This window comes from Daucus carota, chromosome 1, assembly GCF_001625215.2.
Source record: "Daucus carota subsp. sativus chromosome 1, DH1 v3.0, whole genome shotgun sequence".
NCBI lineage: Eukaryota > Viridiplantae > Streptophyta > Magnoliopsida > Apiales > Apiaceae > Daucus > Daucus carota.
The window spans coordinates 12,075,734-12,091,955 of NC_030381.2; positions in this window are offsets into that span (position 1 = coordinate 12,075,734).

A 16,222-nucleotide genomic window follows, 5' to 3' on the forward strand; every position below is an offset into this window, starting at 1 on the left:
GTATATAGCTGCTGGTAGCTGCTGTGCTCAGATCTTGTGGATCAAGAACCAACTGAATGATTATGGTGTTGTAGTAAACAAAATTCCTATATTTTGTGATAATACAAGTGCCATAGCCATTTCCAACAATCCGGTTCAACATTCAAGAACCAAGCACATTGATATCAGGTATCATTTCATTCGAGAACATGTCATAAATGGTACAGTGGTGTTACATTTTGTACCCACGACTGAGCAAATTGCTGACATCTTCACGAAACCACTGGATGAATCCACTTTCTCTAAGCTGGTTTGTGAGTTAGGGATGTTAAATATGACATAGTTCTCTTGTATATATTTTTCATATGCATTATATGTTTTTGTATATTTTTGTGAATTTTCTGTATAATTATATCTATTTTATTAGATTTTATATGATTTTCTGTATATTATCTGATATTATTCTAATTAATTATGCATGCCTGTAAATTAGTAAATGATTTTCTAAATGCTCATACACTCCCCTGTAATATTCTCTAGGCATTTAGATAATTATTTGTAATTATTTTGTATTTTTCAAAATTAATTAAGTATAAATATTTGATTTTAAGTTAATTCATTTTATTGAATTAAAGTTAAAGTCGTAAATAGTTATATTTAACTAAAGTTGAAATTTACAAAATATTCGTGTATTATATACTATTGTTTTTATTATAGTTTTTTTTTAGTTTAATTGCAAAATGTTTTATCTTTTAATATAATCAAAAATCCTATTATTTTTATTTGATTTTCGGCAAGACAATGGTTTTGTCTACAATTAGGCTCGGCAAGACAATTAGATTGTCTTGCTGAACCGGTTTTTCACCGATTTTCAAACAACTCGGCAAGACAATCCCATTGTCTTACCGAGTCTGTCTTAAGTCAGTTGTCGTATCAGTAAGACAATCAGATTGTCTTACTGACACAGCCTTTTGTCTGTTATACTTGGTCTCGGCAAGACAATTTTGAATTGTCTTATCGAGACTACTCTCCCGTTGTCTTACTGCGTACGTGTATATATATATCTACAAGACAATCGTGCAAGACAATTCGATTGTCTTGCTGATCCTACTTCATCTTCTCCATCTGCCCTCTCCTATACACGATTTCCGTTCATTGTTTTTCAAGTTTTATCATCAAAAACTTGCTGGGTTTGGTTTTTACAAGCTTTCACGCTTGCTGGTTACTCGATTTCGTCCTTGTTTAAACGAAACTCTGCCGGATTTTAGTCAGATTTTCGCCGAAGTTTAGTCGATTTTTAAAGCTCTTCGACTGAGTTTGTACTGTGGATTGACTAGAGTTCGATTAATCTGTGTTATTCGTGTGACCTTCGAACTGATTTGAAAGGATTTGGAGTTAGGGTTCTTGGTTAATTTGGGGATTTTCTCAATTAGGGACTGTTTGGCTGATTTTGTGAGTTTGTGGTGTTTGAACTTAAGGGAGTGTTTGGCTGAGTTGGATTATTTGACTAAGCTCCATTTTAATTAATTAACTTTTAATTCGAGATTATTCTAATATTTCGAATTAATAATTAATTAATCAAGTTTAATTATTAATTGAACTTTGCGAGATAATTGAAAATTAATCTTTTATTTGAAAATTTCTCGCTTAATTCAATTTTTAATTACTAAAAATGGCCGGAGAATTTGAGATTGCTGAGACCAATTATTGTGCTAACCTAAACTACGAGGATTGTTCTGATCGTTTCAAGAAATGGATTCGCTTTCTGACTCAACAAAGTCTTGTCAGTACTGCACTAACCGCTGATGTTCCTATTCAAGTGCAACCACTCTTCGACTTCTACTCTAATGCCGTCAACTCTACAACTCTCGAGAATTATAAGTTGATTGGTGATCTACCAAATAGACGAAGGATTGTTATAACTGTTGATGATGTGAACAGAATTCTAGGGTTTCCAAGGAATAACTTTCAAGTGGAACCAACCAGTGCTGAGTTAACTCAATTCTTCCAAGACATCCACTACCAGGGACAGATTTTTCTCCCTAGAATGTCTAAAAGCAAATTGAAGGCTGAATGGGATGTCTTCTTCGATACTTTGGCAAAGGTATTTGCTCCAACTACGAGGCAGAATTTTCACAATATATCTTCCATGCTACAAATCTTTGGATTCTCCGTGGCTTACAATCGTCGAATTAACTTCGGGAAGATATTACTAAAGGAGATTATCAGAAAAATGGGTTCTGTCTCTCAGAGATCCATTCATGAAAATGACAAAGTGGAGTGTCACTTCCAAGGTTCTTAATGCTATTCTTAAGTGACAAGATGAATGATGCTGATAGAGCAATGTACGTTGATTCTGCAGTGGTGCCCATTCTAAGAACTTGCACCAAGATTCAATCAAGACTTGCTAATCAAAAGAAGCATGAGAATGTGCCTCTTGTTGTGACTCCTTACATGTTGGAACAGTTTAATGTTCCCCTTCAACCTGTCCAAGTTCCTCAGCCACTACAACAACAACAATATCAACCGGATCAACCTGAACTTCAAGATAACCAACCTCAGGAACAATCTCCTCCTCACAACTTCCAACCACTTCAACTTCTACAAGATTATCAATCATCCAGCCAATCCTCACATTACTCTCCCTACAACCCTCCTTATAATTCTCCACAACAATCACCTCACCAATCATCATACAATTCTCAACACCAATCTCCTCCACAATACAACTTCTTCCCAGACCAACAAGCCTCCATTCTTCCCTCTCAATCTGAACCAATACCTTCACCTACACATCCACATACCATTCCTCCACCACAATCCACCTCTCAGCCTCTGCCTGCTGATTCTGCTATCAATCCAGAGCTACAGGACTTCAGGACAGATTTACAGGTAGCTCAGGTACTTTCTAATCTCACTGATACCTTTAATATTGATATTGCAGATTTTGATTGTGATATTGGATTTGATTTCCAGACTCCCAGCATTGAACCTGTCAACACCCAGGTTCATAACCAAGCTGACGTTTTCGTTTCAACAACTGATTCTTCGTCAAACACATCAACCGACACTACTCAAACACCAGTTGTTCGAAAGGTAGCCCGGAAACGGAGTGGTAGTGCAATTCTGAGAGAACCCGCAGCTCTGTCTCATAAGAAGCAAAGGGTGGCAGAACCGGAGACAACTGCAGCCGCATCCATTTCCTCCCAAAAGGATTTGGACACTGACATGGTAAATATACAGTCTCTAGATTCATTCTCTCCACAGAATGCATTTATTGAAATTGGCCGTCCGACCGCGGTATCCTGTAAAGAGTCAAGCACGCAACTAGCACTCACGCTAGTTGAACCTTTGTCTTTTGATTCTTCACTTAGAGAGAGCACAGATATTCAAAAAATGTCATATGAAAAACTTTCTGATCAATCTTTCTTTTTGGATCAGGCTATACTTGGCAACCTGCAAGTACATCCGCCTTCACAGGCATCTGAAGGACAATTTGTTCCTTCACAACCTACAGTTCCATCTTATGGTACTATGGTTGTCTATACAGGTACTGGTGACGGTGTGACAAACACGAGTGAAATCAGGCAAACACCGAGCGAAACACATGCACGAGAGGATAGTGATAAATCTTTGAGTGTTCGTGAGGTGAGTGCACACACCAACACTGATCTGTTACAGGAACAATTGGCTGCTATGAAAGCTGAGATTTCAAGGTTGAATGCTGAGAATGCCAGATTCAGAAGTGAAGAGTTGGTGACTCTACAGGAAAAAGTTGTTGATCCTTCATATTCTTCTCTCAAACAGGAATTAGATGCTCATGTCAAGGGTATTCATTCTAGGATGGACAAGTTTGATCAATCTCAGGAGCTCTGTCTGACAAAGCTTGGAAACTTGGAGCAAACTCTGGCTCAAGTTATTCATCACTTAAAGCTTAATCCGTCAACAGCTCAGTCCACTCCAGAGGATCCCTCAACTAAGGGGGAGAAGGATAAGGAAGATAAGGACAAAGATGATCACAGCAATGCTGGTGATAGGAGTAATAAGGATGATGCTGACAGGAGTGATAAGGGTGGAGAAAGAGCAAGTGGCAAAGAAACTTCTGAAGCTGATAAAAGCTATAAAAGGTCTAAAGGCAAAGAACCACTACATCAATCTGAAAATGTCTTCAACACTGACAATTATGATGATTATCCCAAAGACATGGATGATGATGACGTATTCGATGCTACCTATCGTCAGGCTGAAGAAGAAGGTAAATTTGATGAAAGCTATTTGTTTCAGGAAGAACCTGTTGATCCTGAACACGAGGAGAATGTCAGGAAGTTCAAAGCAGAAAATGAAGCCAGGAAGCGTAAGCTTCGTGATTATCAGAAACTTCTGGAAGACAAGTTGATCACAGAGGAACAAATCAAGATTGAAAAGCAAAAATCTATGATGCTGCGATCAAGCAGAAGAATCTTGAAATTAAAAGAAAAGAAGGAAAAGGCTGGGACATTGCTAGGAGAATATTCAATGGACCTCAAAGGGAAACTTTCGATGATAAGAAGTTCTTATCTCTGATATATGACCTTCGAGAGGTGAACCCTGATGAGGATGTGTTTATGCATGCCTTTGCCTTAGAACTGGAATATGTAACTACTGCTGTTAGGGGACTGCTAGAAGAATGGGAGCTGATTGTCTACACACGGAGAAATGGTTCATTCAGACTATCTGTCGAATTTCTCAAATCATTCTCCGTATCTGAGCTCTGGGTACTTCGCAACAAAGTCAAGCGTTGCTCAAACTTGAATGAACTTCTTCGTGACAAACTGTTGGATTGTGCTGTTTTCAACAGTCCTCAGGTTGTTAAGAACCCTTACTGTGTCAAGTTTGTTCACTTGGAAATCCTCTGCACTGTCTATTTAAATGAAGAGGCTTTGCCAAAGTACCCTGCCAAACGTCTGGCTCTAGCATCCACCTTACTAAGGACCAAGGGCTTCGCATCTAAAGCCAAGTCTGATGCTGATGATGTAATCTCATCCTACTGCACTCGAAGAAACATTTCTCAATACTTTCGGAGGATGAAGGGTGTAACAAAATCTCAGCCATCTGACTTCCGTGAAGACCCTGTGGATCTGGAAGTTCTTCACCAGCTAGCTCTGGCTCGTGAAAGAAAGAAGCGTGGAGAATCCACTGCAGCTGAAGAGCCTACTCAGAATGAGCCTTCTACTCCAATTATTCACTATTCTGATGCTGAAGAAGGAGAAGTCACTCATTCTGAGTGAATAGATTGATTAGGATATTGTTAGATATGTTCAAGGAACATCCTTTGTAATCTATTTGTGATCATGGTTTAATGTTTAATGCAAGCCATAAACTTTTGCTATTTACATTCTATTGTTTAAATCTTTGTCTTATCTGTTAGTTGAGTTATCCTCTAGGAAATTTGCATGTTATGTTAACAAACAAATAGGGGGAGATTGAAAGGCATATGTTCAGCCTATTTGTATTTAAAGAGGTACAACTCAACTCAGATAAGAAAGCTCAGTAAATAGCAAGTCATCGGAATCAGTACGAAGAACGTCAAATGATTTATGGAAATCATATGTCAGATAAGTTCAGGATGCTGCTGCACGCCACTGAAAGAAGTTCATTAATATGTTCAAGCCTCAGTGCACAAATAATCTTTTGTGGCACGTCCAGGAATTCAGAAGACATAAAGTTTCTATACTTTATTTCATCAGAAGATTCCATTTAATGAAGATGTACGTACAAGACGAAGACTCGACGAACTAACCAAATTCTTATTGTTTATTTGACGAAGAATATTTGATTTAACTAGATACAGATGAACCAGACAGTACATCTATGTATCAGTTATCCAATTAAATATTTGAAGTCAAGCAGAAGTGGTAGTTCGCTCGTTCGACAAATCAAGAAGAAATTATTCAAGTTTAAAGAAGACCGGAAGTTGTTCTACTGAAGATTGTGTGATTAAATATTTTAATAGACTATTATTTCACTTCTCAAATAATTATATTAATTATGTAATTTATTTATTAAATTAATTCACTCTCGAATTAATTTAATTTATGAATTTATATGATTAAATTAATTAAGTGAATAATTTTCTATTTTAATATACCATTTTATTTCTTTATTTAATCACAAAAATCACCTCAGCAAGACAATTCTGGATTGTCTTGCCGAGTGGATTCATCATGCTTCCAAGACAATTCTTCATTGTCTGCATTAGCCTGATTGAATCAGCAAGACAATCTCTAATTGTCTTGCCGATTCATTTCAATGGTGTGCAAGACAATCCTTGAAGATTGTCTTGCCGAGGCATGTGTAAGTCTGCAAGACAATCTGTTTGTCTTGTCTTGCCGAGAGACACACTTCCAGCAAGACAATCTGTTTGTCTTGTCTTGCCGAATGCTTAAGGTGTGCAAGACAATCCTCCATTGTCTTGCCGTTTGTAGTGTTTGTCTTTCTGACAAAGGAATTGTCTTCCCTTCCCTTTTGATTGTCTTACTGACTTGGTTGAAGCTTGGTAGACAATCTGAGATTGTCTTCCCTTGCCCCTTATTGTCTTGCCCAAGCCTAGATTGTCTTACCCTTCTTGTAATTGTCTTTGCTAGCTTGTAATTGTCTTGTCTAGTGATTGTCTTGCATGTACAAAGCCTTGCCTATAAATATGGCTTGGTTTCTTCATTTGAAAGTGTTCATTCACTTTGTATTCAAAGCATTTGTAAAGCTTTCAAGTTGTTAGTAACTTGCTTGTTCGTTATATCCACAGTTTTCTGTGCTTTGATAACCCGGTTGTTTTAATCACTAAATCTAGAATATACCCTGTCGAATTTATTCTACGAACTTTAGTGGACATTAAAACTGAACCATATTAATTATATAACGACTTCAAACATTGTTATATTAATTAATTATAATCTGATTAACAAATCATATTCAATCAGATTCACTTCCGCGACGATTTGGTACTGATTGTATTCAACCCCCCCCCTTCTACAATCATATCTGGACCTAACGAGAAGAAGAAGTAGATACGGAACACCACCCTGGCTTTGAAATCCAGAGTTTGCTGATTTTGTATACTTCCTATTCAAAGCTGTCTAGGACTCAAGCAGTCACCAAGGACATGGTATGACAATCTCTCTGAGTTTTTAATAGAAAACAACTTTACTAGAGGTGTCATAGACAAAAACTCTCTTTATACAATTGTCATGATAAAGAATTTGATATTTGTACAAATAATGTTGATGATATTATATTTGGTTCTACTAACGATAACTTGTGCAAGAGATTTGCCTAAGTTGATGCAGAGTAATATGAGATGAGTATGATGGGTGAGCTGTCCTACTTTCTTGGTCTTCAAGTAAGCCAAAAGGAAGATGGAATATTCATTGTGCCAATCCAAGTATGTCAGAGATCTTCTTCGGAAGTTCAATCGAGAAGACTCGTCACCGGCAAAGACACCATGGCCACGGCCACAAAGCTTGACCAGGATAAATCTGGTAAGAAAGTTGATATCACAAGCTATCGTGGTATGATTGGCTCTCTAACTTTATCTTATGCAAGTAGACCAGATACATGTTTGCAACATGTTTTGTGTGCTAGGTTCCAAGCTGATCCTAAAGAATCACATCTTATATCCGTCAAAAGAATCTTTAGATATCTTAAGGGTACACACCTGGTTTAGGTATTGGTACCCTAAGAATACTGGTTTTTGACTTAACCGGGCTATAACAGATCTGATTATGCAGGATGCAGGATTGATAGGAAGAGTACGTCGGGAAGCTGTCAATTTCTAGGACGTCGGTTGGTTTCCTGGTAAAGCAAGAAGCAGCACCTGTGGTCTACCTACTGCTGAAGCTGATGTATATAGCGGCTGGTAGCTGCTGTGCTCAGATCTTGTGGATCAAGAACCACTGAATGATTATGGTTGTTGTAGTAAACAAATTCCTAATTTTGTTGATAATACAAGTGCCATAGCCATTTCCAACAATCCGGTTCAACATTCAAGAACCAAGCACATTGATATCAGGTATCATTTCATTCGAGAACATGTCATAAATGGTACAGTGTGTTTACATTTTGTACCCACGACTGAGCAAATTGCTGACAATCTTCACGAAAACCACTGGATGAATCCACTTTCTCTAAGCTGGTTTGTGAGTTAGGGATGTTAAATAGACATAGTTCTCTTGTAATATTTTTCATATGCATATATGTTTTTTGATATTTTTTGTGAATTTTCTGTATAATTATATCTATTTATTAGATGTTATATGATTTTTGTATATTATCTGATATTATTCTAATTAATTATGCATGCCTGTAAATTAGTAAATGATTTTTCTAATGCTCATACACTCCCCTGTAATATTCTCAGGCATTTAGATAATGTATTTGTAATTATTTTGATTTTTAAAATTAATTAAGTAAAATATTTGATTTTAAGTTAATTCATTTTATTGAATTAAAGTTAAAGTCGTAAATAGTTATATTTAACTAAAGTTGAAATTTACAAAATATTCGTGTATTATATACTATTGTTTTTATTTAGTTTTTTTTTAGTTTAATTGCAAAATGTTTTTATCTTTTAATATAATCAAAAATCCTATATTTTTATTTGATTTTTCGGCAAGACAATGGTTTTTGTCTACAATTAGGCTCGGCAAGACAATTAGAGGTCTTGCTGAACCGTTTTTTTTCACCGATTTTCAAACAACTCGGGCAAGACAATCCATTGTCTTATACGAGTCTGTCTTAAGTCAGTTGTCGTATCAGTAAGACATCAATTGTCTTACTGACAACAGGCACCTTTTGTCTGTTATACTGGGTCTCGGCAAGACAATTTGAATTGTCTTATCGAGACTACCTTCCCGTTGTCTTACTGCGTACGTGTATATATATATCTACAAGACAATCGTGCAAGACAATTCAATTGTCTTGCTGATCCTACTTCCATTCTCTGCTCCATCTGCCCTCTCCTATAAACGATTTCCGTTCATTGTTTTTTCAAGTTTTATCATACAAAAACTTGCTGGGTTTGGTTTTTTACAAGCTTTCACCGTGCTGGTTACTCGATTTCGTCCTTGTTTAAAACGAATCTGCCGGATTTTAGTCAGATTTTCGCCGAAGTTTAGTCGATTTTAAAGCTCTTCGACTGAGTTTGTACTGTGGATTGACTAGAGTTCGATTAATCTGTGTTATTCGTGTGACCTTCGAACTGATTTGAAAGGATTTGGAGTTAGGGTTCTTGGTTAATTTGGGGATTTTCTCAATTAGGGACTGTTTGGCTGATTTTGTGAGTTTGTGGTGTTTTGAACTTAAGGGAGTGTTTGGCTGAGTTGGATTATTGACTAAGCTCCATTTTAATTAATTAAACTTTTAATTCGAGATTATTCTAATATTTCGAATTAATATTAATTAATCAAGTTTAAATTATTAATGAACTTTGGCGAGATAATGGAAAATTAATCTTTTATTTGAAAATTTCTCGCTTAATTCAATTTTTAATTACTAAAAATGGCCGGAGAATTTGAGATGTGCTGAGACCAATTATTGTGCTAACCTAAACTACGAGGATTGTTCTGATCGTTTCAAGAAATGGATTCGCTTCTGACTCAACAAAGTCTTGTCAGTACTGCACTAACCGCTGATGTTCCTATCAAGTGCAACCACCTCGACTTCTACTTAATGCCGTCAACTCTACAACTCTCGAGAATTATAAGTTGATTGGTGATCTACCAAATAGACGAAGGATTGTTATAACTGTTGAGATGTGAACAGAATTCTAGGGTTTCCAGAGGAATAAACTTTCAAGTGGAACCAACCAGTGCTGAGTTAACTCAATTCTTCAAGACATCCACTACCAGGGACAGATTTTTCTCCCTAGAATGTCTAAAAGCAAATTGAAGGCTGAATGGGATGTCTTCTTCGATACTTTGGCAAAGGTATTTGCTCCAACTACGAGGCAGAATTTCACAATATATCTTCCATGCTACAAATCTTGGACTCCGTGGCTTACATTACATCGTCGAATTAACTTCGGGAAGATATTACTAAAGGAGATATCAGAAAAATGGGTTCTGTCTCTCAGAGATCCATTCATGAAAATGACAAAGTGGAGTGTCACTTTCCAAGGTTCTTAATGCTATCTTAAGTGACAAGATGAATGATGCTGATAGAGCAATGTACGGTTGATTCTGCAGTGGTGCCAATTCTAAGAACTTGCACCAAGATTCAATCAAGACTTGCTAACAAAAGAGCATGAGAATGTGGCCTCTTGTTGTGACTCCTTACATGTTGGAACAGTTTAATGTTCCCCTTCAACCTGTCCAAGTTCCTCAGCCACTACAACAACAACAATATCAACCGGATCAACCTGAACTTCAAGATAACCAACCTCAGGAACAATCTCCTCCTCACAACTTCCAACCACTTCAACTTCTACAAGATTATCAATCATCCAGCCAATCCTCACATTACTCCCCTACAACCCCCTTATAATTCTCTCCACACAATCACCTCACCAATCATCAACATTCTCAACACAAATCTCTCCACAATACAACATTCTTCCCAGACCAACAGCCTCCATTCTCCCTCTCAATCTGAACCAATACCTTCGCACCTACACATCCACATACCATTCCCTCCACCACAATCCACCTCTCAGCCTCTGCCTGCTGATTCTCGATCAATCCAGAGCTACAGGACTTCAGGACAGATTTACAGGTAGCTCAGGTACTTTCTAATCTCCACTGATACCTTTAATATTGATATTGCAGATTTGATTGTGATATGGGATTTGATTTCCAGACTCCCAGCATTGAACCTGTCAACACCCAGGTTCATAACCAAGCTGACGTTTTCGTTTCAACAACTGATTCTTCGTCAAACACATCACCGACACTACTCAACACCAGTTGTTCGAAAGGTAGCCCGGAAACGGAGTGGTGTGCAATTCTGAGAGAACCCGCAGCCTGTCCTCATAAGAAGCAAAGGGGGCAGAACCGAGAGACAACTGCAGCCGCATCCTTCCTCCTCAAAAGGATTTGGACACTGACATGGTAAATATACAGTCTCTAGATTCATTCTCTCCACAGAATGCATTTATATTGAAATTGGCCGTCCGACCGCGGTATCCTGTAAAGAGTCAAGCACGCAACTAGCACTCACGCTGTTGAACCTTTGTCTTTTGATTCTTCACTTAGAGAGAGCACGATATTCAAAAAATGTCATATGAAAAAACTTCTGATCAATCTTTCTTTTTGGATCAGGCTATACTTGGCAACCTGCAAGTACATCCGCCTTCACAGGCATCTGAAGGACAATTTGTTCCTTCACAACCTACAGTTCCATCTTATGGTACATGGTTGTCATACAGGTAACTGGTGACGGTGTGACAAACACGAGTGAAATCAGGCAAACACCGAGCGAAACACATGCACGAGAGGATAGTGATAAATCTTTGAGTGTTCGTGAGGTGAGTGCACACACCAACACTGATGGTTACAGGAACAATTGGCTGCTATGAAAGCTGAGATTTCAAGGTTGAATGCTGAGAATGCAGATGTCAGAAGTGAAGAGTTGGGTGACTCTACAGGAAAAGTTGTTGATCCTTCATATTCTTCTCTCAAACAGGAATTAGATGCTCATGTCAAGGGTATTCATCTAGGATGGACAAGTTTGATCAATCTCAGGAGCTCTGTCTGACAAAGCTTGGAAACTTGGAGCAAACTCTGGCTCAAGTATTCATCACTTAAAGCTTAATCCGTCAACAGCTCAGTCCACTCCAGAGGATCCCCCAACTAAGGGGGAGAAGGATAAGGAAATAAGGACAAAGATGATCACAGCACAGCATGCTGGTGATAGGAGTAAAAGGATGCTGACAGGAGTGATAAGGGTGAGAGAAAGAGCAAGTGGCAAAGAAACTTCTGAAGCTGATAAAAGCTATAAAAGGTCTAAAGGCAAAGAACCAGACATCAATCTGAAAATGTCTTCAACACGACAATTATGGATTAATCCCAAAGAATGGATGATGATGACGTATTCGATGCTACCTATCGTCAGGCTGAAGAAGAAGTAAATTTGATGAAGCTATTTGTTTCAGGAAGAACCTGGTTGATCCTGAACACGAGGAGAATGTCAGGAAGTTCAAAGCAGAAAATGAAGCCAGAAGCGTAAGCTTCGTGATTATCAGAAACTTCTGGAAGACAATTGATCACAGAGGAACAAATCAAGATTGAAAAGCAAAAAATCTATGATGCTGCGATCAAGCAGAAGAATCTTGAAATTAAAGAAAAGAAGGAAAAGGCTGGGACATGCTTAGGAGAATATTCAATGGACCTCAAAGGGAACTTTCGAGTTAAATCTGATAATAAGGTTAGAGTAGAATCTATTGATGTTCCTACTACTGTGACTGATACTTCTGTTGCTCCTGCTTTTGATGCATGTCATAAATCTTGTAGTGTTGATAATTGTATGACTTGTGCTTTCAATTTGATGTCTGCTTATTTTAAAATTGCATGCTAAAAATGAAAACACATCACCTAGACAACACACAAACAACAAGCATGCTAGATCAAGACTGCTAGTCCTTCTCACAAGAGAAAGGAGACTTATGTTCCAAAGCCTAAAACCAAGGTTTATAAGGCTGTTGTTAAGGAGTAAGTTCAGTCAAATCTGAACAAGTATCAGTCCAAGAGGCTCTGTTGTATTACCTGATAGAAATCAGTTCTTTAAGACTGCCGGACCCAATCAAGTGTGGGTCCCAAAGACTGTCTAATCAAGTTGTCTTTTGCAGGGTGCCAGTGGAGTTGTTCGTGTTACCTGGGTGCTTGACAGTGGAGCGTCAATGCACATGACTGGCAACAAATCCCTGCTGGAGGACATAAGAGAAGGAGCTGGCCCTACAGTCAGTTTTGCTGATAATAGCAAAGGTCGTACTGTGGGATATGGCAAGTACAAAATTGGGAGGATCATCATAGAAGATATTGCAATAGTTGAAGGACTTCGACATAATCTCCTGAGTGTCAGTCAATTCTGTGACAAAGGTTATTATGTTCATTTTGAAAAGGAGATATGTATCATCAAACATATCAAGGATAAGCGTCCTTCACTATGTGGCATAAGGAAAGGCAATATATTCGTAGCTGATTTGTCTCAGGACCAGGAAACGAAGTTCACTGTTTCTACGCCAAAGCGTCTGCTGAAGATAGTTGGTTATGGCATAAGAAGCTCTCACACCTCAACTTCAAAACCATGAACTCTCTAGTCAAGAGAGATCTAGTGAGAGGGTTGCCTTCCCTGGAATTCTCAACTGATGATCTTTGTGAAGCTTGTCAGAAAGGAAAAGCGAAGAGAGCATCTCACAAAGGCAAAACCATCAATACCATTACAGATCCACTTCATTTGTTGCATATGGATTTGTTTGGCCCCGTGAATGTTGCATCTATTGATGGAGGAAGATATGCCTTAGTCATTGTGGATGACTTCTCGAAATTTACTTGGGTTTACTTCCTCTCTTCCAAGGATGAACTCCCCTGACAGTAATTGATCATATCAAGTTGGTTGAGTTGGAAAAAGGTGTTCCTGTAAAAGCTGTAAGATCAGACAATGGAACTGAGTTTAAGAATCAAACTCTAATCAACTTTTACTCTGAAAAGGGAATTAGAAGGCAGTATTCAGCACCAAGGACTCCTCAGCAGAATGGAGTCGTCGAAAGAAAGAATCGTACACTGATTGAAGCTGCAAGGACTATGATTGCTGAATCAAAGCTTCCACTGTACTTTTGGGCTGAAGCTGTGGCCACTGCTTGTTATACCCAGAATAGGACTTTGATCAACAAGGATCATATGAAAACTCCATTTCATTTGTATAAAGACAAGAAACCATATGTTAAACATCTTCATGTCTTTGGAGCCAAGTGTTTTGTTCTCAAGGATGGTGAAGAGAACTTGAACAAGTTTGAACCAAAGGCTTCTGAAGCAATTTTTGTTGGTTATACAAATAATGCTTATAGAGTTTTTATAATTGATACTCTGTCAGTGAAAGTTAGTGTCAATGTTACATTTGATGACACTAAACTTCCAAGTATACAATCTGCTGATTCATCTGAATCTCTGAAGTTTGACAACTATCCAGATTCTGATTCAGATGATGATGTTCCACCTGAGGTTGCAACAGGAGATGACAACAATGATGATGATCCAGGCAATGGTGGAGGAAATAGCAATAATGCTGGAGATTCCACTGATGCCAGTGGTGGATCATCAAGTCAACCTGGCAACAACTCAGGGGGAGCTGATGGATCAACTAGTCACACATTTCAGCTTAATGATAATACTGCTGAATCATCAAGGACACAACTTCCAAGGGAAAGGATTTGGAGCAGAGATCATCCCTTTGATTTGATTATTGGTGATCCTGATGTTGGTGTAAGGACTAGAAGTGCTACGACAAATGAATGTCTATTCTCTGGGTTTCTATCTCAACTAGAACCAAAGAAAATAGAAGAAGCACTTGCTGATCCTGATTGGGTTCTTGCCATGCAAGAAGAACTCAATCAATTTGAGAGACAAGAAGTCTGGGCCCTGGTTCCAAGACCAAAAGGAAAATCTACCATTGGAGCTAGATGGGTCTTCCGTAACAAGTTAGATGGTGATGGCATTGTTGTAAGAAACAAAGCCAGACTGGTTGCAAAAGGTTATTCTCAGGAAGAAGGAATTGATTACGATGAAACCTATGCTCCAGTTGCTCGTCTTGAAGCCATCAGAATATTTCTTGCATTTGCTGCACACTCCAACTTCAAGGTATATCAAATGGATGTGAAAAGTGCATTTCTGAATGGAAAGCTAGAAGAAGAAGTATATCTGGAACAGCCCCCTGGCTTTGAAAATCCAGAGTTTGCTGATTTTGTATACTTCCTATTCAAAGCTGTCTATGGACTCAAGCAGTCACCAAGGACATGGTATGACACTCTCTCTGAGTTTTTAATAGAAAACAACTTTACTAGAGGTGTCATAGACAAAACTCTCTTTTACAAATTGCATGATAAAGATATGATATTTGTACAAATATATGTTGATGATATTATATTTGGTTCTACTAACGATAACTTGTGCAAGAGATTTGCTAAGTTGATGCAGAGTAACTATGAGATGAGTATGATGGGTGAGCTGTCCTACTTTCTTGGTCTTCAAGTAAGCCAAAAGGAAGATGGAATATTCATTTGCCAATCCAAGTATGTCAGAGATCTTCTTCGGAAGTTCAATCTAGAAGACTCTTCACCGGCAAAGACACCCATGGCCACTGCCACAAAGCTTGACCAGGATAAATCTGGTAAGAAAGTTGATATCACAAGCTATCGTGGTATGATTGGCTCTCTACTTTATCTTACTGCAAGTAGACCAGATATCATGTTTGCAACATGTTTGTGTGCTAGGTTCCAAGCTGATCCTAAAGAATCACATCTTATAGCCGTCAAAAGAATCTTTAGATATCTTAAGGGTACACCTGGTTTAGGTATTTGGTACCCTAAGAATACTGGTTTTGACTTAACCGGCTATACAGATTCTGATTATGCAGGATGCAGGATTGATAGGAAGAGTACGTCTGGAAGCTGTCAATTTCTAGGACGTCGGTTGGTTTCCTGGTATAGCAAGAAGCAGCACTCTGTGTCTACCTCTACTGCTGAAGCTGAGTATATAGCTGCTGGTAGCTGCTGTGCTCAGATCTTGTGGATCAAGAACCAACTGAATGATTATGGTGTTGTAGTAAACAAAATTCCTATATTTTGTGATAATACAAGTGCCATAGCCATTTCCAACAATCCGGTTCAACATTCAAGAACCAAGCACATTGATATCAGGTATCATTTCATTCGAGAACATGTCATAAATGGTACAGTGGTGTTACATTTTGTACCCACGACTGAGCAAATTGCTGACATCTTCACGAAACCACTGGATGAATCCACTTTCTCTAAGCTGGTTTGTGAGTTAGGGATGTTAAATATGACATAGTTCTCTTGTATATATTTTTCATATGCATTATATGTTTTTGTATATTTTTGTGAATTTTCTGTATAATTATATCTATTTTATTAGATTTTATATGATTTTCTGTATATTATCTGATATTATTCTAATTAATTATGCATGCCTGTAAATTAGTAAATGATTTTCTAAATGCTCATACACTCCCCTGTAATATTCTCTAGGCATTTAGATAA